The 25,925-nt window shown below is 38.7% G+C and overlaps 1 protein-coding gene across 2 annotated transcripts in view; it reads right to left on the bottom strand.

Moving 5' to 3' along the window:
• Nucleotides 1-25,925, bottom strand: part of rap1gap2.S (RAP1 GTPase activating protein 2 S homeolog) — a 440,223-nt gene that overhangs the window by 190,041 nt on the left and 224,257 nt on the right. The gene's annotated exons all lie outside the window — the stretch shown is intronic.

Here is a 25,925-nt window from a genome sequence, read left to right as displayed (position 1 = left end):
TTAATTTTACTGTGTGTGCAGAGAGGTAGATGGCTCTAAATTATCTGATTTCAAACAAAATGCTTAGTGCTGGCCTCAAAATTTGTCTGTGCTCACGTAGGTACAGATTTAGGGCAAGGGCACACAGTGGCAGTGCTCAAGCCCGGATTTGTGGAAAGGCCACCAAGGCCCGGGCCTAGGGCAGCAGGATTTTAGGGGGCGGCATGCTGCCCAACTACACCCTCATTAGTTCAGAAACACTGGGGATGCACAGGAAATACAATAGTTTTATTACATTTCCCGTTCGCCAATCTCCATTGCTCTGGTCCCAATGACAAAAGTCTGGCCAAATAAAGGGGAGGGGACGGGGTGACAAATGGCAGTGGGCCTAGGGGCACTCACTATGTAAATCTGGCCCTGACAGTGCTGTAGGCATCACTGCTCTGATTCTGTATAATTTTTGGAGGATGAGAGAAGCGGATCCACTCTGTGCCCCTGCTCCATTGTTTTAAATTGCATCCATCTGCAGGACCGGATTTACATAGCGGATGCCCCTAGGCCCAGATCTGGACTAAGAGTCAAAATAGTCCCTGGGATTTCAGGCAACAGAGGCCCAATCAGCCTCCACCATCCCACTAAATACGGACACTCTATGGCACCTTATAGCAGCCCCTCTGACATTTGCCAGAACCCACAGATTGCCAGTCCGGGCCTGCCTAGGCCTGTTGTCGTTCATCGCTCCATCCCCTCCCCTTTATTTGAGCACATTTTTGGAGCAACGGGGATTGGTGCACTGGAAGATTCCTGTGAATCCCTAGAGTTTCTGAACATATGTGCGTGTGGTTGGGCATCATGCCGCCCCCTAAAATCCTGCTTCCCTTGGCCCGGGCCTTGGTGGCCTTTCCACAAATCCAGGCCTGTCCATCTACGTGCAAGTGGAAGTGGAAGTTCCCTGTGCCATTGCACTTAAGGGGCTAATTCAGCCCCTTCAGATTAGGTGGCCATAGATTTTATGATTTTTAAAAGATCTTTTCGAGACCAAGCTTATTTTGAAACCATGGTTTAAATGTAAGATTTGTCCACCAACTAAAAAGACCATTTCAAGCGATATCGTCTAGTTGAAGCCAGGAAAACCTGTATTCAGGAATTCATCACTAAAATAAAAACCTGGTGTTAGCACTAATGTCCCTGGTTAAGAAAGGGATATTTAATGTTTTTACCACTTGTCTAGGTTTTGTCTTGGATGAAGGGCTGAGTGACGTAATGGGCATGGTATTCACATGCATAGTATAAACGTGTAGCAATGGCTTAAAGATAATAGTACACTGAACATCACAATAAACTACGTTGCTCTAGCTACAAAAAGGCAATAAAGCCATTTTTCCCTACAAGAGAAGCAAAGTCCAAATGGAAGAAATAAAATGCAGCCAGGTTATGTAAAGCTCCGACTGTTTCAAGACAGAGTGAGGGTATGTATATTTAAATAGACCCAGTTCAGAGTTAACTTATGCGTTGACGTTTATATTTGCACAGCTGCCATTTACAGAGGTAAACCCCAGAACAGCCAGTGCCTCATTATGCTCCCTAAACCCCTATGTCCCCAATGATAACCAGTTTCCCTCTATCCCTTCCTATACCATAACATTTTCATTCACATGCCTCAGGAAAAGATGCTCCCAGCCCTCTATCCCTTCCTATACCATAACCTCTTCATTCACAGGGCTCGGGAAAAAGGTGCTCCCAACCCTCTATCCCTTCCTATACCATAACATCTTCATTTGGCCTTGTGAATTGTCCTTTCATAATACATCTTTGGTTTTTCTACCCTGTGGGGAGAACCTCCATTTATTTCTCTTGAATAGAAAACAACTGTGAGGCCATAGTGTATTGTGTGCCAAAACAATGAGTTCTGCCTTTACTTATACATTCTCTGTAGCACAGCACCATCTGTTAAAGACCACTTAAATCTCTCAAAATGTAGAAAAAATGCCTTGAGAAGGCACCAAGTATGGAAGCAATATGCAGAGATGTCATAAATATTCTGTGAACACCACAGCGATCCTTTAAATTCATAAAGTATAAATAGCATTATACTTAAATGGGCATAATATAAATTTGTAGGCTAAGAACTGCATTTCAACAGTAGCTCGGTTTCAGTAGATTACTCCATATAAATAATAAAAGACCTGGAATAGTTTTGGGTCTTCTGGCCCATGAATACTACAGACAGCCCTGCATGGTAAAAACATGTATGTACAGTCTGAACAACTAGTTTGTATTAACACCAATGCCAGAATCAAACACTGCTCAATAACATTTTGATTCAACCTTTTTATATATATATAAAAAAAACAGTGCATAAAATGAGTTAAATATTATTGAGGTTAACTGTTGTAAAAGCCAAGAGCTGCTGGAATAGAAATACAGTTAAAACAAATGCATGTTTTATACGGGCTTCCTGTCTAGCACTTTTATAAAGGTTGATACAGACCATCTACTAAATAGAGAAAGACACATGCAGTTGTTTTATCCAGAGTATATTGACAAAGGAAGGTCAAAGAGAGAAGGAATCGCAAGGTGTTGCAAATACAAAAAGGTCATTCTCTTCCATCTAAAGAGAATGAATATGACAAGGGCATCTATTTTTAACAAACCATCAGGGGAAGGAGAACCAAAGACTTAGGATTCTGCAAGTGAACAGTTAGTGCCTCTTAGCAACAACATAGTGTATGTCTCATTACATATTTATACAACGAAAGAGCAAGTAAATCACTGGTTAAACTTGGGTTTTCTTTTCCTGATTTCTTTTATTAGGGTATAAGACTACTGAGCACTTCCTACATCCAGCACCGTATTACTGTTAGAGCCTCCCATACATCATTGAGGTTCCACCAGCACAGCTACCAAGCTCTGAGTGCAGCAAATGCCCTCTTGTCCCATGCCCAGAAGTTGGTGCTTTGCACATGTGCTGTATCCCAGAAGGGCAGGAGTGAGGAGGCTCACACTGGCAACTAGAAAGAAGATTAATCCTGAGATCAAATTTGAAGATATTACATTTTGGCCTTTGGAGTGCAAGCAGCTGTCATTTTTGTAATGGGGATAGATGGTGGTGGGCACATAGTAGAGAAATCACTAACACTGTGGAGCAGATTTATCAAGGGTTGAAATTTCGAGGGTTAATAAACCCTCGAGTTCGACCCTCAAAGTAAAATCCTTCAAATTCGAATATCGATTTCGAAGGATTTTAGCGCAAAAACTTCGATCGAACGATTGATTAAAAATAGATTCGAACGATTCGAAGGATTTTTATTCGATCATAAAAAACTTAGAAAAGAGCTGGGGAAGGTCCCCATAGGCTAACTTTGGGTCAAAGTATTTTTTAAAGAGACAGTACTTCGACTATCGAATGGTCGAATAGTTGAACGATTTTTAGTTCGAATCGAAGTCAAAGGTCGTAGTAGCCTGTTCGATGGTCGAAGTACCCAAAAAAATAAGTTTTTTTCATTCGAATCCTTCACTCGAGCTTAGTAAATGTGCCCCTGATATTCCCCATTTATAGAATATGGGTAAACGCACTTAAAAACACGTGCATCTATGGGTCAAGGCAATTTAATCTGAGAAAACATAGGAGCTTGCAAATATATTTTCTTGGTTGTAACAGCATTGTGCTTTAGAAAAATAATACTTTGGAATACAAATTCCTATAAGGCAACATTCATTAAAGATGCAGAGACTAATTTACTAACATAGGTTATATATTGCACCAGGGCAGTTCTCAATAACAACCAATCAGCTTTAAACAGGCTACAAAAACAATAGCAGTGGTCTGAATGGTTGCTATGGGTGACTACACTGGTGCAACTGAGAACCTATATTTGTAAATCGGCACTTCAGTATGTTAATTCATACTTTCTAAGAGGCCCAGATTTGTGGCAAGGCCACAAAGGCCCAGGCTGAGGGTGGCAAAATTTCAGGGGTGGCATTATAGACAGTTCCGTAGAGATCCAGCGCTCATGGGGGAGGCGGGTGCGTGCCAAAGCTGGCGGGTTCTAGCACCTGGAGGCCTAGGGGCACCAAATAAGGGCATCCTGGCCTGCTTACTAAACATCAAATGTCTTTGCCCATCTTTTTATTATATGAACATTTGGGATCATTTGAAGCAATTTTCTGGGTATTTGTATCTCTGGGATGTTTTCTATATATGAGGTTACTTGGAAAGCAACTGAGATAATAAATGGAAATTATTTTTTTCTAAGCAATGTATTAACACATACAAAGGGTAAGGGAAGAAATTAAAAGAAAGGCATAAGCAGCAGGTGTTATCTTTTCCACTTGCTTAATTGTGTATTTTATAGGATGGAAATAAGAGGAAAAAACAGCATGTGTTCTGTGAATTTTGAAGGCGCCTCCTCCAGGTTACATTAGAATTAGCTGTAATTCAATGGAATCATTCCCATCCAGGGACAATAACCGTGATTAGTGGGGGCAAGGCAATGGAAGAGCCTGGCACTTAAAGGGTTTTCCTTACTGTAGGACAATGTCAGACAATAGAGAATGTTGTGGAATCCGAGCCACAGAATTATCAGCTGTTTTCTGTAGACTCTATAATGTTATGCCAAATCTTAATCCTCTTCATATAATTCCGCTGCCTCCTAAGCTTGAACAAAGAGATCACATATAAAATGTCTCGTAAGCAACATGTATCTCAGAATGAGAAGGGCTGCCGTATGGTGTTTTAAATTCACTGTATTCAGAATCCAGCAGAGGTGACAGTCAGTACGGCTATTCTTATACAGTAAGTTAAAGACTAACACATAGATGATATTTCATAGGGCTATTTGTGATCATGGCACTGTAGATTCATGCTTGCCTTGTGTGGTAGATGAGTGTCCTATAAGTAGAATTGAGCTTATGTTAAAAATAAATTACATAGCAGGTCTACATAGTATGGGACCTGAGTATTAATATGAAGTAGGATATGAAGTATATGAAGTAGCAGTTAGGCAACGCTTAAATAAAGTGATTATGTCTACATCTTACCATTTTACCCTACTATAACTTATAGCCCAAGTCTTCCTTCGAATCAATGCTACTTTGTGGGACCCAACTATTTGTGGGTCCTGAGTAGTCATTCCTAGTAGCCACAGCTCTTTAAATATTGTTAGAAATAAATATTAGACAAATTTGGAGTGACTTAATAAAAGGTGAAAAGGTTTCTACTGGACTTGAAACAAACAGCCTTTTCTGGTCATTGTAAATGAACATGTGATTTGTTGCTATGGTTAACTAAATGGGCAAATTGTGTTCTTTTTATTACATTGCATTAACCTAGTAAATGGTTATAAAAGTCATACAATTTGCACAAGGTCTAGTATCCGATAGCAAACAATCAGCAACTAGAGTGGTGGTGATTAACTTTTTCATCCCCTGTTTGCTCATGCCTAGTTATCTATTGGCTTGTTTTTAATTATGTTCAATACAAAGTGTTTACTGTATTGTATATCCCCACTGGGTGATATAAGAGAATAGGAGTTTTAGTTGCCTCTTTACAGAAAAGTCCAACTGAGACAGAGCAGAGAATACAACCCGGTTTAAACAACTCTAACCATTATTTACATATTGCACTATAGCCATATCTATCAGATGTTTTCAGTTTAAGCCCTAGTTTGAAGTACAACATTTGGTCATGCCCCCCCCGGTTTAATACAAGGTGTGATACATATCTATGTAGTTCAGTCATAGGGGCAAATTCACTAACCTCAGAAAATTCGCCAGCGACAGCTTCGCTCACAGCGAAACACCAACGCCAGGCATATATTCGCCAGGACAACGCTAATTCACTAAAATCCGAAGTTGCGTCCAGGGCACCTAACATTGGCGAAGTTGCTGCACCAAGCAAAGAGATGTTGCGATAGCTTTGCCTAATTTGCTCAAGTTCAATGGACGTATATGTTGCAGCAAATACATTACACTACACAAGCTCGGGAAATTTAATAAAAGGAAATAGAGTTGTTCTATTGCCCTACACATGAGCCCAGTGTATAGTTTATGTGCCATATGTTAGGAAATGTAGGGGGGAAGCTGGGTACCCCAAAAAAAAACTGTTTTGCAGCCTATCACCCTGAAAAAAGGAAAAGACGCTACTGTTTTTTGAACCATTTTTTGAGGAAGTTCTATCTACTCTATTGCACTTCGCCTGGTCTGAGGTGGCGAAGGCAAGTCCGGCACAGGAGGTAACGTTCAGCAAAATCGGCATCTTAGTGAATTTGCGAAGTTAAGTCTATTCGCCAGAGCGCAAATTCGCCAGGCGTTAGGGAGCGAAGTACCGCTACAGTCTCCTCCTTCACTAGCGAAGTTATGCCAGCGACCGTTAGTAAATAATCAAAGTTCCGAAATGATGACACGCTAGCAAATTTTCGCCCGCGTTAGTCACTTTGCCCCTTTAGTAAATTTGCCCCATGGTTCCATGAATGTTAGCGTTGAAGATAAGTGTTTATCCAAATGTTAAAAGAAGATTTAATTTAAATAAAGCTGTGTATGTGTAAGTGTATGTAGGAGAGCAAATAGATTTTTATCCCAACTCTCGCCCTAGCTTCAGTCTGGGCCCCTCAGTCAATCCCATAGTCCTACTGTAGATACCAATCCCACAATTTGTTAACCACTGCCCTAGGAACTAGTGTCAAAAGGTTGGATCCAGGCCTTGAAAATCACAGCAACCAAATTTGGATGTTTGCATTTAAACAAGTAAATGCTACCTTCTGGTTGCCATGGGTCACAACTGGAGCAAACATTGCTTTATCTTTAAATAACCTCCACGTGTTCTAAAACTTGGCTTTATTGTTTGCTGTGTTGATTCACTTCAGTGCACAAGGTACCTTGTTGATATGGGTCTATCTGCAAAATCTCTGCACAATCTGTAATTTGCCATGAAAGAAAGGCACATGCTGAAGAGCCCTGTTTCCTAGTCCATACTCCATTACAGACATATTTTTCATGGGGTAACTCCTTTCGGCATTTGAGGCTTTTACAAATATATATACATACTGTATAATACACACACATATATGTGTGTGTGTATTATACAGTATGTATATATATATTGGTAAAAGCCTCAAATGCAGACTGGACTTACCCCATGAAAAATATTTCTGTACAGTATTATATCTGTTAAAACATAATCTGCAATAATTAACCTTTAGAATACAGCACAGTAAGCCACTGCACCCTCCTGCATGACTTCTGCACAGATCAAAGGTCCCCAACAGAGAAAATTGCCTCAATATAATACATAGATGGACCTCATTAACATAAGTGGATTTTATGCCAAATTCTGCATCTTTTAACATGTGAGGATATGCTTAAAGAGATTCTGTCATTATTTTTATGATGTCGTTTTTATTTCTAAATTACACTGTTTACACTGCAAATAATTCACTCTACAATATAACATTTTGTTCCTAAACCAGCAAGTGTATTTTTTTTAGTTATCATATTTGAGTGTAGGCAGCCATCTCAGGTCATTTTGCCTGGTCATGTGCTTTCAGAAAGAGCCAGCACTTTAGGATGGAACTGCTTTCTGACAGGCTGATGTTTTTCCTACTCAATGTAACTGAATGTGTCGCAGTGGGACCTGGATTTTACTATTGAGTGCTGTTCTTAGATCTACCAGGGAGCTGTTATCTTGTGTTAGGGAGCTGCTATCTGCTATCATTGTTCTGTTGTTAGCCTGCTGGGGGAGGGGAAATGAGGGGGTGATATCACTCCAACTTACAGTACAGCAGTACTGAAGTTTATCAGAGCACAAGTCAGATGACTGGGGGCAGCTGGGAAACTGACAATATGTCTTGCCCCATGTCAGATTTCAAAATTAAATTTAAAAAAAATTGTTTGCTCTTTTGATGAGCATTTCATTTCAGTGCAGAAGTCTGCTGGAGCAGCATTATTAACTGATGCATTTTGAAAAAAACATTTTTCCCATGACAGTATCCCTTTAACTTGCATACATTGCCTGAATGTAAAGGCTGCTGCTCAGCCCACCATGGAACATTTTCCAAGGTATGAATTCGAACACCACTTCAGAACATCTTGAATTGAACTGCCTAAATTCATTGGTGCATGAACGGAACAAGCTGTGGTAATGCAACATAATGCAAAAGGATATTGGCCATGACAAACGGCGAAAAATTCGTGAAACGGAAAAAATTCGTTAAACTGCGCCGGCACCTCGTTTTTGTGTACCTTAATTATACTAGAAAATCATATAAACATTAAGTAAACCCAACAAGCAGTTTGGTTTCCAATAAGGCTTAAATAGATCTTAGTTTGGATCAAGTACAAGCTATTGTTTTATTATTACAGAGAAAAAAGAAATCATTTTTAAAAATATGGACTATTTGATTATAATGTAGTCTATGGGAGGTGGGCTTTCCTTAATTTTGGAGCTTTCTGCATAATGGGTTTCCAGATAACGGATCCCATACCTGTATAAGAAACATTTGTTTAAATTAAAATATTAATAGTACATTATTTTATATACTTGCCATTGTACCAGTTAATAGTGGTAAGACATAAAAAAAAAAGGTATTCCGTTCAGCTCAGTTTATAATGCCATGGTTACTGTATACATAGCAAACAAAATCCTCTTGCGAGGAAGGCTAATTGTTAGAAATTACATACTCCATTAGAAATACTTTAACAGAATCAATAGGTAAACCGATCCAGAGTGCCACTAAGTGACATTGATAAATGGTCCTACTGAGTATTCCAGCAAACTATAGCCAGCTATAAAGCTGTCTGGCAAGTGTATAGTAGAGGATATTATTATTATTATTATTATTATATTTTTCCCATATTGTGGCTCAGCTAACAGCATTTTGGGTTTACCTACTCCGCAGTATCATGGAGTGTTATGAACAAAGTTGTAGAAGTAGTAGCAGTTTGCAAATGTAGTTCATGAATGGCCTGGCAAAGTTTAGGTAACTGCCTTGTCTGCTGAAGAGCAAGCAACAGTGCATTCCACTGCAGCAGTAGTTTGCTGACCGGGTTTATTGTCCATAGGCTGCTTGCAAACATTGCCATCAAGTGGTGGTCGTTTGGATAGGCCACCAAAAGACTTTCCATTGGAGAGCTTGTACATTATACTTTATATGAGTTTATTGCAGTTTCTTTTTGAGGAGGCTAAGCCTCTCTAAATTTTCAACAATCCCCACCTGTGTCTTCTGCATTCAATGTGCCTAATGGAACATCTCTGTGACTCATATATATATATATATATATATATATATATATATACTGTGTGCATTTAACATGGCTTTAGATGCAACAATATTGGCTGCTGACTTGGCTTTACATGGGACTATTGGCCACATCTTGATCTAGTCAGCAGTTTATTGTTTTGTGTACTAGGGTAAAAACAATAGGCTCCTTTATCTGTATTTGATTGGGAAGGCTGAAATCATTTAGGTAGGATGCATTCATCTTCCAGTACACTTGTACTGGCTGCTCATGTGATTTGCCAAAGTGAGGCAGTAATCAGACCAGCTCAATGGGTGGTAAAATAGGACAAACATCTGCAATGTATAAATATCTACTTACACTCTCAAAGCTTTGTTACATAATTGGATCAGAGAAGGTTGTAGAGCAGGAGTGCCCATACTTTACTAATGTGAGGTCTACTTTTAGTGATGTTGTCCCATTATGATGTACATCCCTAAAAGCATTGTTAGTACTCTGTTCCATGTGAAATATTACTTAAATATTGATTTAACAAACAACTATTTTGTATGTAACCTTAAATGGCATGTAAAGTCTAAAATAGAATAAGGCTAGAAATGCTGTATTTTGTATACTAAATATAAACACAAACTTACTGCACTACAAGCCTAATCAGACAAATAATTTATGCTTTCAAAGTTGACTACAGGGGGTAACCATCTTGTAACTTTTTTAAACATCTTTGCAAGACTAAGACTGTGCACATGCTCAGTGTGGTCTGGGCTGCTTAGGGATCGTCATAAACAAAGCTGCTTGAGTTCTGCATGGCTGGGAAGTAAGGCGGGGGCTCCCCCTGCTGTTCATACGTATGATTGTTTCCCTGCTCAGCAGTTAGGGACCATCTGACAATTCCTATCCACAGCAGTAAATGAAGGGAGAATTTCACTGCATACTGTCAGGTTTCTTATAAAAACGGTACACATTTTTTAATTAAAGTATAGTGGAGATAGGTTTCTTTTTCATTAAAGAAAGTAAAAATGGGATTTAATTTTTTTGCCTTTACATGTCCTTTAACATAATAAATATCTGAATGAAAGGCAAGCTGTTTGTTGACAGTGTCTTGAGAACTACTGATCACCAGCTAAAGGTCTACTGGTAGATTCCTATCTACCTTTTGGGCACCCCTTTTGTAGAGACTTGTGTTAGGTTATGTTTGTGGGCTTATGGTTTTTAGGCTGCTTAGAAAGCATAAAGATAACTGTGAAAAAGCACAGAAAAAAATGCCCATCTGCTGGAAAAAATTGTAACTTTTTGTTACTTATAATTGTATACTGTAATAAGTTTAGCAAATGCATTTGTGAAGGGGAATGCTGGAAAATCTGTTTTGTATAAATCAAAGTTATGCAGATGTCACAAGACCCAATCAACTTCTAAACACTATTGCTTTGATTACTTTTTATGGTCTTTAAATGGAAACTTCAACTAAGGATGAGAACTATAAAAGGCAATGCTGCAACACCACCTTTCTGTCTTTTGTGATGTCAGCAACAAAAATTTAGATGGCAAAGCTTCTGTCAACCTGCCTGACCCATGTCCCTTATGTCACCTTATCTGGATGCTCAGCTGATGGTGAACCTGGATAAGGAAGCCCCTGAGATGCGGAGAGCCTACAGTAGATTAAATACACATTTCACATTATGACCTACTCTCTAATGCTATCTGGCATATGTGGCACTACACTTGAGTAATGGCATTCTTCAAAAACTAAAAAAAAATACATAGCAAGAGGGAAAGATTCAATTATTATAACAGGCACCATCGCATGGGAAATCGTTTTCCTTAGCCGTTATCTTATTTTCATGAAAATGATAAAGAGCAGAGGAGACCAAACAATAAAATACATCATAAAGCTACAGGGCTAATACATGTTCGATAAAGCCAAAGCAGTCCATAACACCTTTAAATAATCTTATCATTATATTTTTATCATGGCACTTGTATTTAGTTAACCCTGGTAATCTTGACATGCTGCTTTCCTTTTGTAAACCAAATAAACTAAATAAACTAGAATTCAAAATGAGATTGACTTTTAAGGGCCACTTTATATCAGGTTTCTTTTGAATTTCTTCCTCTAGTGGAAATGTGAAAAGATTCATGTATATAACAATGTATTGGAGCAGGAGAGGAGAGTGAGAAGAGGATTTTGTTTGGGAAAAAAATGGACGCTGGCGCAATTTCGCCAAAAACGGACACCAGAGTCAAAAAAATGGACGCTGGCATCGAAAACGAGTCTCTGGCGAATATTTTGCCGAAGCAAAACGCCCCAAATTCGCCCATCACTATTTCTGGTGTCACAGGGATAGAATATATTAGGCAGCAACTTTTGGGACAACTTCACCAGCCTTCATTTCTTTTTCATTCTAATACATTCTAATACTACATGAATTTGAGAACATTGGTTTTATAACTTATCCTTATTTATTAATGGTCACAGAAATTATGTATCTATTCATCAACTACAAATAATTGAAAAATTAATTATTATTTATTGCACTGCACTTTGAATCAATTAATACCTAAATAAGTTGATGAATTGAAAATGAATTGATACATGCACTTTATGGTTAAATTAATTCATTATTTCTCAATAAGCATTGATCCTATAATTTGATTAGGTATTTATTTAAATCAATGAATTTAAATTATTGCACTGCACTTAGGAGATACACTTCTATCTTAAGTCTGCTTATCAACCAGGTGGGATACTTTTAGATGTTGCACAGTTAATTAAGTGGTTAAATTAACCCCCTCGTGACCATAGGTATTTGTTAATTGGCTACAAGCTACAAGCCAATTATCAAATTTATAATAATCCACTTGCCTTATAATGTATATATCAACTACCCACCATTTTTTGGTCATCTCCCACAGTTCACTGGTTAATCCAAAAATCCCCTTACAAGAAAACATCCTTACAAGAAAACATTAAGAGGGACGTTCTTCCATTTCTGAAACATCAATATCTGAATGTGGTAACAATGCCAAAGTGTCAACAAAAAAGAACCCTGAAGATTGCTTATCTCGAAGATTGCTTATCTCGAAATTCGCGAAATGGCGGAAAATTCGTTTTTTTGAAAAAAAAATTTGCCGCCGGCGAATTTTTTCCGCCGTTTTGCGAATTTATTCGCTGACGGCGAATCGCGCAAATTCACCACGAATTTTCGCCTGGCGAATAAATTCGCCCATCACTAACAGGGACATTTCAATGTACTGTATCCATTTCAGTGTCTTGAGGTGGCTATAGACGTTACAATTACATTCTTTCCTGGAAAAGATCTTTCCAGGATCATTTCCAAGATCATTTGTTTCAATACACAAATGTAGAGCTGAATTGTCAGATATACAGGTAGAAACTATAGAATTTTACCTGTATCTGATTCAGCACTAACAATGGCTGATGTTCGGGTGCCTTCAAAGGCGCCCAATCAAAATTTTCTGGCCAGCCGATATTGTTCAGCTTGTCTCCCACCATACATGCACTAAATATCGTACGAAAATTCGGTTTGTACAATATTATCAGTGCGTCTATGGCCATCTTTAGAAAATTACTCTGCTAAAAGCCTCCAGAGCATTTAAATGTGAGAAAAGGTAAACATTTTAAGAAAACTGGTTTGTGAGAGCCCATAAGGCAGGAAGCATTTCTCTACTGATACATACTTAATGCTGGCAAAAGTTACAACTCTTTATAAGAATTACCGGGTTTAGCCAGCCCTATTTATAGTGCCAGAAGAGTAATGAAAGTACTATAATACTATAATACTTTCAAAATGCATCCAAATACAAGCCACCTGGAGCAGTGATATCAAGAGACTCATGTATGAGCATGTTCCTTTGCATGCAGAATACTGCCCATTGCTCAAGAACTGTGCCTATTGTCAACTGAAACAGCTACATTGCAGAGGATCTTGCATCATACATTTTCATTGTTTTCATAGATTCATATGGCTTTGGAAAGATCAACCAAACATTAGCAAATATAGTTGATGTTACCTGGGAATACTTCTTAAAAATACCAGTAATTTAATTAAAAACATTTTTGCCATGCAAAACTTACTAAGTAGTTTACAGCAATATGGAATGCAGTAACATCATTTGTCATAGAGGTAAAAGGCACATATCCAGAACTGCCTGTGAAATCAAACAGGTTTGCAAATGGACCACATTTAAGCTTGACAACTTTTTGGGCATTACTTATTTGTCATTAGGGGAGGTGAGGTGGGGTGACATCTCTGAGCAGAGGTATGGAATTGTAGGAGTGGGGTTAAGACATTTTGGTGCAGGACGATGGCATGGAACTTGTGGGCTGCTGTGGTGAATATGGTAGGATATGGAGGTATTTAGATACAAATTGGAGGCAAAACTGGGGAGAGAGGTGGGGAAGTTAGGTGAATTATACATTTATAACAATTGTATAAATATAGCAATTGTATTGTCCAGCAGGTCCTTTGAAAACCCTTTGAAAAGTACATGTTTTGCCATTTACCACAATAAACAGCTCAGCGGTTCCCTAATACTTTGGAGTGGCACAATGTCATTGAGCAGATGAGCTGTGATTTATGGTCAACAGATGGCAGATTGATCTCAGCACCTATCCCCTAGGTACATGTTTTGTAACATTTGAGCTCCCCATGAAATGCTGAAATCTGACTGCTCAGTGAGATTGTCGGGCTGTTGTAGAGGGTTAAAGGGGACCCCCTTTTAATTTCTTGTGTTATTTGGTGAACTGCTTGTTCTGAGCAAAAATCTCTTGGTCATGCAAGAGTTAACAGTGGCTGTCACCTCTCTGTGACCCTATTTTACTTGCCGGGCATGCCAGCCACTATGGCAATTAATGCTCAGCAAATGAAATAAAGGCACATTAAGTGAACGACATAGCTTGGAAACGTATGTTCAATTGCCAACTCCTGAGCTATCCACTGCCCAGTACTGCAGATGTTCCTCTCATTGCTCTTTCACTGCTGTTTTTAATTTACTATTGTTAACTAAGTAACCACCAGAGGGACAAGACGGCACTTGCCTTTATAATTACATTGCAAAATTGAGGAGGAAAGCATAACAACAGAACATGTAATTGTTATTTTTGTAGCATCAGAGACTTTGGGATATTAGGATTTTTGCATTTTCTTTTAACACCCTTGTATATAGTAGAGAATTACTGATTTATGAAACCATGCAGGTCACTAAGGCAATGCCCATATATACAGTGGTAAGGATGGGATGTGGCACATGTCAAGGCCTCAGATAACCTTACCTTTGAAGCCAAGAGTGCAGATTACTCATCCCTGTGCCATTGTGATACACAGGGGTTTGCAGAGCTAATGCATGCTAGTCTCATCCACTGCATTGCAGTCACATCGTCTTCCCAACAACATTGCCTCTAGAATATGGTATATCCATTCTAAAGACAGTAATACAAATGTAAAAAAAAGTGTTTCTAATTTAACTTTAGAATCTCACAGCAGAGGACAAATACCCAAGCATTATTTATTGCAGGTGTCTAGCAGAGTAAATAACCATTGTCCCTAAATCTCCCCCAAATTACCCTTCAGGCAGGCACCCCCAAACCAATCACCCTCTCCTTGCCACTGCTACAGACCAGCCTCACCCTTTGGCAACCATTAAATTAGTGTGCTCTTGCAAAGGGGTTACTTACAATACCCAAAACAAAACACATTTTTTCCCTTTATTTATTGTATTCTTCCAACAAATGCATACATTGAAAATAAAAAAAAACCCCATCCATATGTCCTCAATATAAGGCTCCACCTAGTCAAACAACATTACTGAGTTTGAACATGTAATTTGTAATGTTATATATAGGGGGGCACCAGTGTCGGACTGGCCCACCGGGATACCAGGAAAACTCCTGGTGGGCCCAGGTGTCAGGGGGCCCTTGTGCTGCTAAAGATTTGGCCTATTTCATGGCCATTTCCTATTTCTTTGAGAACAAACAGGCTAAATAGATGGAATAATAGATTATTGTATGTAAAGAAAAGAGACTAGGAGAATAGAGGTTGATTGAGGAGAATAATAATAATAGCACTGAGAGTGGGCCTCTGGTCTATGGTTCTTTGGTGGGCCCCTGGTGTAAGGTATTTAGGTAGGCCCCTGGTGTAACAGTCCGACACAGTCCAGGGGGCACACCTAGATTTGAGAAGCCATTAATTATTTAATTGAATGAGCAGCATGAAAGTTGGACTTTAGCAATAGACCGTGTACGCTGACAACAGTTATTTTAAACCAGTAATTTCCCATCGAAAAAAAGGAGAGAAATAAGTTATTCATTAAATATTTGTATATAATGTACAGCATAATGACAGCAGAGAGCTAGCCAATAGGGATGTAGCGAACGTCGGAAAAAAAGTTCGCGAACATATTCGCGAACTTGCGCAAAAACGCGAGCGGTTCGCGAACGGTTCGCGAACCCCATAGACTTCAATGGGAAGGCGAACTTTAACATCTAGAAAAGACATTTCTGGCCAGAAAAATGATTTTAAAGTTGTTTAAAGGGTGCAACGACCTGGACAGTGGCATGCCAGAGGGGGATCAAGGGCAAAAATGTATCTGAAAAATCTGCCTGTGTGTGCTTGGAAGAGATAGTGTAGGGGGAGAGCTGTTAGTGATTTCAGGGACAGATGATAGTAAGTTTGCTGGCTAGTAATCTGCTTGATACTGCTCTGTATTGGAGGGACAGAAGTCTGCAGGGATTTGAGGGACATTTTAGCTTAGGTAGCTTTGCTGGCTAGTAATCTACTGTTCTCTTTAAACAACTGCCATACGTTGACCTTGTAGGCATTGTTTGCCCAGTTTTTTGGACGCAGCCACTGAAGCACAGTTGCCAGAAAAATATGCCATATAAATGCTGAAAATAGTCATTTTTCGCCATTACGTAAAATATATTATGGCTGCTTGAAAAAAGTGACTCCGGTGTTTTTTCTGGAGACGGTAATATTATGGATATTTAGACAGAATGGGAACAAGGTCACACAGCTCGATGGCGGGTTGAAGAAAACAGTGTGCAAATAATGCCTACAAGGCCAACGTATACACTACTACAGCGGTGGATACGGATTACGTAAAATATATGAATGCTGCTTGAAAAAAGTGACTCCGGTGTTTTTTCTGGAGACGGTAATATTATGGATATTTAGACAGAATGGGAACAAGGTCACACAGCTCGATGGCGGGTTGAAGAAAACAGTGTGCAAATAATGCCTACAAGGCCAACGTATACACTACTACAGCGGTGGATACGGATTACGTAAAATATATTATGGCTGCTTGAAAAAAGTGACTCCGGTGTTTTTTCTGGAGACGGTAATATTATGGATATTTAGACAGAATGTGAACAAGGTCACACAGCTCGATGGCGGGTTGAAGAAAACAGTGTGCAAATAATGCCTACAGGGCAAATAATGCCTAAAAGGTCAACTTATACACTACTACAGCGGTAGTAAAATAAAAAAAAGTAAAATAAAAAAAAATGAATATTAAAAAAAAAAAATTAAAGTTGGTGCTGCTGAACTACTAGGAGCAGCAGATTAGCACACCAGTCCCACTCCCCAACACTGCTAGACTAATAGCACTGGGCTCTTATAGTAGTAGTAGTAGTAGTAGTAGTAAAACAACAAAAAAATAAATAAAAGCAGTCCTTACAAGGACTACTGTTATTGCAGCAGTCAGCAGATGAGATCAGAAGCAGGACAGCTGCCCACTGCAGCTACATACAGAGCACTGCAGTAGAAGGTAGATTACTAGCCAGCAAAGCTACCTAAGCTTAAATGTCCCTCAAACCCCTGCAGACTTCTGTCCCTCCAATAACAGAGCAGTATCAAAACGATTACTAGCCAGCAAACTTTCAACTGTCCCTGAAATCACTAACAGGCAGCAGCTCTCTCCCTACACTATCTCTTCAGCACACACAGGCAGAGTGAAAAAACGCTGCAGGGCTTCGGTTTTTATAGGGAAGGGGAGTGGTCCAGGGGAGAGCTTCCTGATTGGCTGCCATGTACCTGCTGGTCTGGGGTGAGAGGGCAAAAAAAAGCGCCAACAATGGCGAACCCAAAATGGCGAACGTCGCGCGACGTTCGCGAACTTCCGGCGAGCGCGAACACCCGATGTTCGCGCGAACAAGTTCGCCGGCGAACAGTTCGTGACATCTCTACTAGCCAAGCTAGCAAAGAATAATTTCAGGGTTCTGCCAAATAAGCCAGTTCAAAAGCACAAATTGACTGCAAAAAATTAAAATTGTATACATGAAGAAATAATATAAAATAATCCTGTGGTATATCTTTTAATTTGTTATTATGATTTCTGCTTCCATGTGGACTACAAATGTACTACATCAATTTTAAAAAAATTCTTAGAGATGCTGCTTTCTATGTGATCTGGCCTATACTATCTCTGCTTTTAAAAAAACAACATATAATGTCCCATACATTTATGTGGTGTTTTGGCACATTTCATGCAGCTGCAGAACTGGGAAACAGAGGAAAGAAGAGGAACCCAGGGATGAGTAATCATTGTTTGCAAACCTGGCAGCTAAATTTGAATCCTGAAAATGTGCTGGCCAAAAAACAGGGCTGAATTTCCAAAATGGGCTCCCATAACTTGGCCACTATCTCCATTCATTCATTACTGTTGACAACCAGAACACTGGGAACTTGGTGCACAGAAGATTGTAACAGTTGAGTCCGGCGTGTCCAACCCCCAGTGCTCTAAAGCAGGGATCCCCAACCTTTTGAACCTGTGAGCAACATTCAGAAGAAAAACAAGTTGGGGAGCAACACAAGCATAAAAAATGTTCTTGAGGTGCCAAATAAGTTCTGTGATTGGCCATTTGGTAGCCCTTATGTGGATTGTCAACCGACATTGAGACTTTGTTTGACAGTGCATCTGGTTTTTATACAACCAAAACTTGCCTTCAAGAAAGGAATTCAAAAATAAGCACCTGCTTTGAGGCCACTGGGAGCAACATCCAAGGGGTTGGAGAGCAACATGTTGCTCACAAGCTACTGGTTGGGATCACTGCTCTAAAGACTTCAGGAATGAACAAAAGAACAAGTACAGATGTGCCTGGGTATTGTGCCAGCCTCACATGCTTATCCTCAAATGCTCTTTCCACTTATCGAAAGCCCAGTCTAGTGTAGCCCATGCTCTACCCCTCTAGTTGGTATTTGCCTTTTTAAGCCAAATAAGGGTTACAGAATAATTAAAGTATGTTTCTGATTGGCTCTGAGGGTTTGCTAGACTATGACGACGTTTTCCTGTTACGAAAACCACAAAAGTGGAATGAATTGAAAGCTCCTGTTAATATTAGCGAATTGTTGGAACATCCATCTGTAACCCATTTTTTTAAGCGCTTTAAGCTTTTTTTGAAATTTTATATTCACTGCAAATCAAGTAAATGTAATAATTAAAAAGCTAATAGTAATAGTATATAATTTCTTTTCTTGTGTAATATAATAATACCACAACTCTAAATAATAAGTAAGATTACAGCCGTGTCTTCTTTTATAAAGCCCATTAGGCCTTCTTCCTATGAAGTCGCACGCAAGCGTCTGGTGTTTAATTCAGAAATGCCTGATATCCTTCTGTTTCCTTTTAATGAGCATAATGTTCAGCATAACACATTTTATGGTTTACTTCTCCTCTGAGACTGTCTGTGATGGCCATGGCGTTCAGTTTATGGCACATGCGCTGAATTTTATGAGAAAGCTTCTTATACCTTAGACATGAGATACAATGTGTTTGTCTGCATACAAATCACACAGTGGCTCCACTTTTTGTTTTAGAGGATTGTTTTTTCTTTAGGATTTGAATACAATTTCCTAAAAGGCCTGCCCAAGCAGAAGTGATCTTTTCAGCCAGTTTTCACTCTTCAGAAGTGATGGGCGAATTTATTCTCCAGGCGCGAATTTGAGGCGAATTTGTGCGATTCGCCGCTGGTGAATAAGTTCGCGAAAGGGCCGCGAAAATACGCTGGCGAAAAACATCAAAAATGAGAATGAACAAGAAAGAAAATTATTTTTAAGATTTAGAATTATTTACTAAAATTGACCTTTATGTGAGATAGCTTTCTAACTTTCTCATAATTTGCAGTTTTCTGATTAACAGGTTTTTGTATACCTGTACCATTAAACTAGACTATAGAGTGGCCCACAATAAACAGCATGCGCTCAACCCTGATTTAAGAAAAGGACTGGGATGAGACTACTGAAAAGGATAAAGATATGGTCAATTATTAAACTATGTTCAAAATAAATGCAGTTGTGGTAAATGATTAAATAAATCTATCCTAAATCGATTAAATTGATCATGATAACTTGTAACTGGTCAGCCAGTTTAGTATGGTTCCATTCTCTGGCTTAGGCTTTTCATGAACCTTGAACTGGATTTCCAAATTTATTTCAAAATCAGATTCAAATTGTATTACTTGAGTTGTAAACATATTTACTGGTTGAGGTGGCTTTAGATTTTTTTTATTCAGATGACCAGCCCACAAGCTGTAACTTGGCTATTGAATTTAAATTAAAAAAAAATAAATTTAAATAAATAATATTATCACAATTGGATGCATTTTTTTGTTAACATATTTTAATTATTAGCTTTATTTTGCTGCTTACTGTATTGTTGCGTTTAGAAGAGTCCCTTAAAGGAGAATTCAACCGTTTTGAAAAAAAAAAAACCTACCCCCCACCTAAAGTAGACCCCCCTCCCTCCTCCGCCCCAGCATAACTGCCCCCCATGAAAATGCCCCTAGCTTCATACTTCCCCCTCGGTGCAGAGTCAGGCATTGGAGTTCTTCATGTCTTCTTCTGGCGCTTCGGCAATTTCCGTCAATTTCGGCACACGCGCAGTTGTCGCAAACGGGCAAATTGCTCCAACTGCACATGCGCCGCTTCACCGGTCTACCGCTCAGCTTACTGAAGACCTGGAAGATGGTAGCATGGAACTCCTATGCCTGACTCTGCACCGAGGGGTAAGAATAAAGTTAGGGGCATTTCCCCAGGGGGCAGCTATGTTGGGGGGAGGAGGGAGGGGGGGTCTATGTGGTGTGGGCCGTAGGGTTTTTTTTTGGAAAACGGTTGAATTCTCCTTTAAGTATGGCAAGTATGTGTCCATATCTATATTCCTACTTGACTTAATTACTTGTAGTATATCACCATGATTTATTGTACTTCCGAAAAGCCAATCATTTTCTGATCTTCATTAGAAATCAACTAATCCAGTATCATGATCTCCATGAGCTCTACATAACCACAGTGAGGAACAGGGTGATCTGTAAACGATCTTATAATAACTGTCTTACATGCTGGGCCCCAGCTGCAGACTTCTGAAACATGACTTGGTCTATTCCCCTCTTAACAGTTTCTGATGCAAGGTAGTCAGGCTAGAGATTATGGTATCCTACATATTATAACTTTATGAATACTAGCTTAACATCCTTGTTCATCTGCAATGCTGGAAAATATGTAAAGTCTGACTTGCCTAAAAATTCTTCTGTTTGTTGCAGTTTTGTTTGTGTGTAATCTGATTTTCCCTGAGCTAAAGGACGCAACCATCCTCCTTAATGAGGTGGTTTACCTTTCAGTTAAATTTTAGTATGTTCTAGAATGTCCAATTCTAATCAACTTTTCAATTGGTCTTCATTACTTCTTTTTTGTAGTTTATTTTATTATTTGCATTCTTCTGCCTCTTTCCAGCTTTCAAATGGGGATCAATGTCCCATCTATAATACAAATGCTCTTTAAGGCTACATGTATTAATGTATTGTTTTTGCTACTTATTATTACTCGTCTTTCTATTACTATTACTATTAGGCCCTCTCCTACTCATATTCCAGTCTCTTATTAAAAAACAAGCTAAATAAATCAAAAACCACACATAATAAAAAATGAAAATGAATTGCAAATTGTCTCAGATTATCACTCTCTACATCATTAACTCAAATGAGAACCACCCCTGTAAGTACAGAATTTTTACAGCTAGGGACAATATTTGAATAAGAGTTGAGTAAGATGGGCCATAAGGTTTATTCAAAATAGGGATGCACCGAATCTACTATTTTGGATTTGGCCGACCCCCCGAATCCCTTGCGAAAGCATTTGCATATGCAAATTAGGGGTGAGAAGGGGAAAAATGTTTTTACTTCCTTGTTTTGTGACAAAAATGCATTTGATTTCCCTTCCCGCCCCTAATTTGCATATGCAAATTAGGATTCCGATTCGGTTCGGCCAGGCAGAAGGATTCGGCCGAATCCTGGCCGAATCCCGAACCGAGTCCTGGATTTGGTGAATCCCTAATTCAAATACCAGCTTCTAAATGATGTCACTATGCTGGACATTCTTTCTGCAATAAGTGCATTACAGCGACAGCAGAGGTGACAAAAGCAATGGAAATAGTATCACAACTTGTGCATGATTTGCTAAAATACTAATATGTGCCCATATTGGTGACTGCAAGTTGCACAACATAATGAGTGGTAGAATTCTGGGAAAAAATGCTGCATTGTGAGTTACAAGCATGGCAATGTATTTCAGACAATTGCACCTTGCATATTGTACTGGGATTGCAAATGAACCTTCATGATAACTGTACCACTCTGTTGGCTAAATTTGAAAGTAATAATATGTACATGTGAAAGAATAATGAGGCATAGCACAGTGGTCAGATTTTAGTGCAGTCCATTGTGCTTTTCAGGAACATTACCAGTCCCAAATTGCTGTGACATTTTAGTTGTGCTAGTTGTAGTTGCTTGAGGTTTTTCTATGAACCTTTTCTTCTACATTCCTGAAACAAAGTTTTTAACTTAGTTAACCATCTTTATAATCTTCCTTTAATATTGTTTTACTGTCTTTGAAATCAAAGATTAAAATATTACTGTGCTGCTTGTGGGTTGGTGACATGGTCCCTAAAACATATTTGGCCTTGTTCCTTGTCCCTCACCCTATTTCCATCTTCCTTTCTTTCCTTTCCATCTTCCTTCCCATATCTACTTCTCTGTCAGTGTCTCCCCTTTGCTTTTTCCACTTTTATATTTCACACATCTATCACATGACTTAAGTATGACTCAATATCGTTCCAACTCTTTATCAACCCCACCAAATAATTACCATAAGACTTAGTTTGGGTGAAAAAGGCCGCAGCTTGTTTTATTCCATAACCTTATTCAAACTTGGTAAAATATCCACCAACAAACCATCTTTATTCTTATTATAAAACAAATGAGTAATAAATTGACATGTAAAATACAAGCCGCTGAAGGCTGCATACAACATTTAACAATATCTTTGAAATAACTTAACAGTATTCCTATTAACCTACATGTTTTTCAGCCTAAAGGCTAATCCACCATCACTTGTTTTCATACATGCTGTGCCTCCTTGCCCGTAGGCCTAGCCCCGGGCCAACTCACCTTGGCACTACCACCCCCTTTTGGCTACCCAGTAGGGCAGCCCCACTACGCCAAGCTGCGACTGAAACCCCCCCCCCACACACTGTCGGGCGGGCGGGAGGGAAACACTGTTGCCCCTTGTGGTCCTGGAGGTAAGAATGCCTTTTCCCGCCAAACTCACCTCTATTTAACACCTAAGCTCCTCCCCTTTTATCCTTGCCTATCTTTCCTACAATTCCCAGAATGCCTAGCATACAAAGCACCCCCCACTATTGTCCTACTCGTCCCTCAGTCATGCCCCTTCTCCGCTTCACCTGTCCCAGGGTCGCTCTATGGGCTTCTTTTTCTTTTCAAGTTCTCCTTCTATAACAACCAAAACCCTTTTATACTACATCAGGCAGAGCAATTCATGCCCCTTTCTTTATCTCCTTAGAATAATGAACTGTACTTTTCTTTAAATCCTTTGGAAAGCAATTTTCGTTTAATCTGACAATTTCTCCTAAACTATTGCAAGCATAATTGTTGAATGTGTTATTTGTGATACATACTGTAACTGAGCCAAATCTGTACCTACTAAATATTAATGCTGGTTTTCTCCCCAGGTCTAACAGACCATGATAGGCCTACAACCTCCTGGCAACAAGTCAGCATGGTAAGATACTCTCTTGCACCAAGTTGTAAACCAATAGGCTGTAGGCACCTTCAGATGTCTTCTTTGCTTGGGTGTCAGGCTGTTACAGTGTATACCTTCAGGGCATGTCCTGTACTTTTATAATAAAAGGCTTTCTGCAAAATGTAAATTATAACAACACGCACCTATAATTGAATCCCTTTATATATGTATGATATGAAAATATCCTAAAATAATGCATTCGCAGAGGTTATGCATAAAACTGCCAAAATTAAAATATTAAGCGAGCAATTATTTTCATAACTAATGAATATGCAGTCTGCCCGGCGTTCCACATGGTTACCGTAATTGTTTAAATCCCCAAACTATTTATTATGGACATATCAGTAAAGACTCATTCTTCATCCTTCAATATAATGTTCATGAAATAAATCTCAAGGCTCCCAGAAACACCATTCAAATGAACATTGTGAGTATCCATCATAATTATATTTTCTTTCTGATATATATACAAAAGAACATCCTGTACTGAAATATTCTGTACTTTTTCTTCATGTTCTGCTTTTAGTCCTCATAAATCTGTGGTGTGAATGGCTGCTGTGATTTGAGAATATGGCCAACAAGCCTTTCCTTCTCTCCTTTTTGAGTGCTAAATGGCTCTGGTACATTACTGTGTGACACTCCCTTTCAGTACTAGAAAGACGTCTAGAGTGGTATCATACTACCACAAATGGAAAAAGCTTTTTGATATTTAGAAAAGAGATGGATTTGAATGTATCGACATAAAACTCATACTCCTATGAGCTGCTATGGACTGGACTGCTATGTTTTTTGAACTGAACATGCAATTAGGGAAATATGTCTTGAAAATGTCCTCAATAATTGACATACTAATGATATTTCTAAAAAAAAATATATATACCAGCCTATACGATTTCTGTTATCTTTATTCCCAATTAGTGATAAGCTGTTTTAGATGGCAGCAGCCCCTGGAGGGCCTATGAATCTACCAGAAATCACCCCCAGGGGAGCTTAGAAACTGTGAGGAGGGATGGATGCATATAACTTGTGATTGTGCATCACTTGCAATTTCATTCTGGGGGAAGGAGTAGGAACCTGCAAATAGACGCAAAATAATAATAAAGCAAATACTTTTCTTATTTAAGGGGTGGTTCAACTTCAAGTTAACTTTTGGGGGGTTATTTATCAAAGTCCAAATTTATCTCAATATTTTCTGGAAAAAAACTCTGACCAAATACTATATTAATACACTTTCCCGAAAATTTTGTTTGCGGGGAAAAAATTGTGAAATTGTGAAAAATCCGATTTTCATGATTTTTACGGATTTTTCATCCGATTTCCACTCTGATTTTTGCCCAAAAACTCCAAAAACCCGACGCACATCAAAAAATTATTGGGACTTCTCCCATTGACTTATATGCAACCACGACAGGTCTGAGATGCCGGATTTTCAGATTCTTACTTTTCCCATACTTGGGGTTTAACTAATTCTGAAGAATTTGTAAATTTTTAAAAGTCAGATTTTATTTAAAAAAATCACAAATTTTTCTTGATTTTTGCATTCAGAGTTTAGTAAATAACCCCCTTAGTGTGTTATAGAATGGTCAATTATAAGCATTATTTTTTTTTTTTATAGTTTTTGAATTATTTGCCTTCTTTTTCTGACTCTTTTTAGCTTTCATATCACTGACCCCCATCTAAAAAACAAATGCTCTGTAAGGCTACAATGGTAGGTAGGATAATTAGCAACCATATTGCTGAAATTGCAAACTGGAGAGCTGCTGAATAAAAAGCTAAATAACCCAAAAACCACATATAATAAAAAATGAAAACCAAATGCAAATTGTTTCAGAATATCACTCTCTACATCATTCTTAAAGTTATCTCAAAAGTGAACAACCCCTTTAACATCTTTGTCCATTTTTTATGCTTAGGACCCTCTGATATTAAAGATAGGCCTATTTTATCAAAGGATACATATTATTATTGATAATGGGTTAAGTGCAGAGGACCTCTTGTATTTGTATTTTTTGACCTGCACCCGGAGTTCATATTTTTAAAGGGGAAAACAACATTTTTTCATAGAAAAAAAACTCTATTTTTTCATGGTTTATTAAACCACAATGGTGTTAAAAGGCCAAATAAAAATTACTCCATCCCAAACATGCTGAGGTCATGTAGAAGTCAATGGCAGATGCCCCATTCACAATTGAAAGATATACTGATCTGCGCTGGGTTTCGTTCAATAATCCAAAGATTTTGTGGTTTTCAGGCGATAATTTGAAAAAGTCACAGTTTTTGGGGACAAGTTCGAAAAGATTGTATGATATGAATTTTTTCCCTCAAGAATTTTTTGTAAAAATGTATTGATGAATAGGGGGGGAGACTGTGTGGATTTGGTTGGAGGGGTTTGCAGAAAATACTGAGAAGATTACGGATTTTGATAACCCCCCTTAGTGTAATTTAGTTACAATTCCCTGCTAGAATTTATATATAATGTCACTGCTCTACCCAAAACTGCTTCTTATCATTTTGTCATATAGCTCCCTATAGTTCCATATTTTCTATTTGAACCAAAACATCCATTGTATCTCTAGCATAGGACATGAGGGACTCAACCATTGG

Source organism: Xenopus laevis, chromosome 2S (genome assembly GCF_017654675.1).
Source record: "Xenopus laevis strain J_2021 chromosome 2S, Xenopus_laevis_v10.1, whole genome shotgun sequence".
Lineage (NCBI taxonomy): Eukaryota > Metazoa > Chordata > Amphibia > Anura > Pipidae > Xenopus > Xenopus laevis.
Note: the sequence above shows the minus strand (reverse complement) of the source record. Positions and strands in the feature narration are given on the sequence as shown.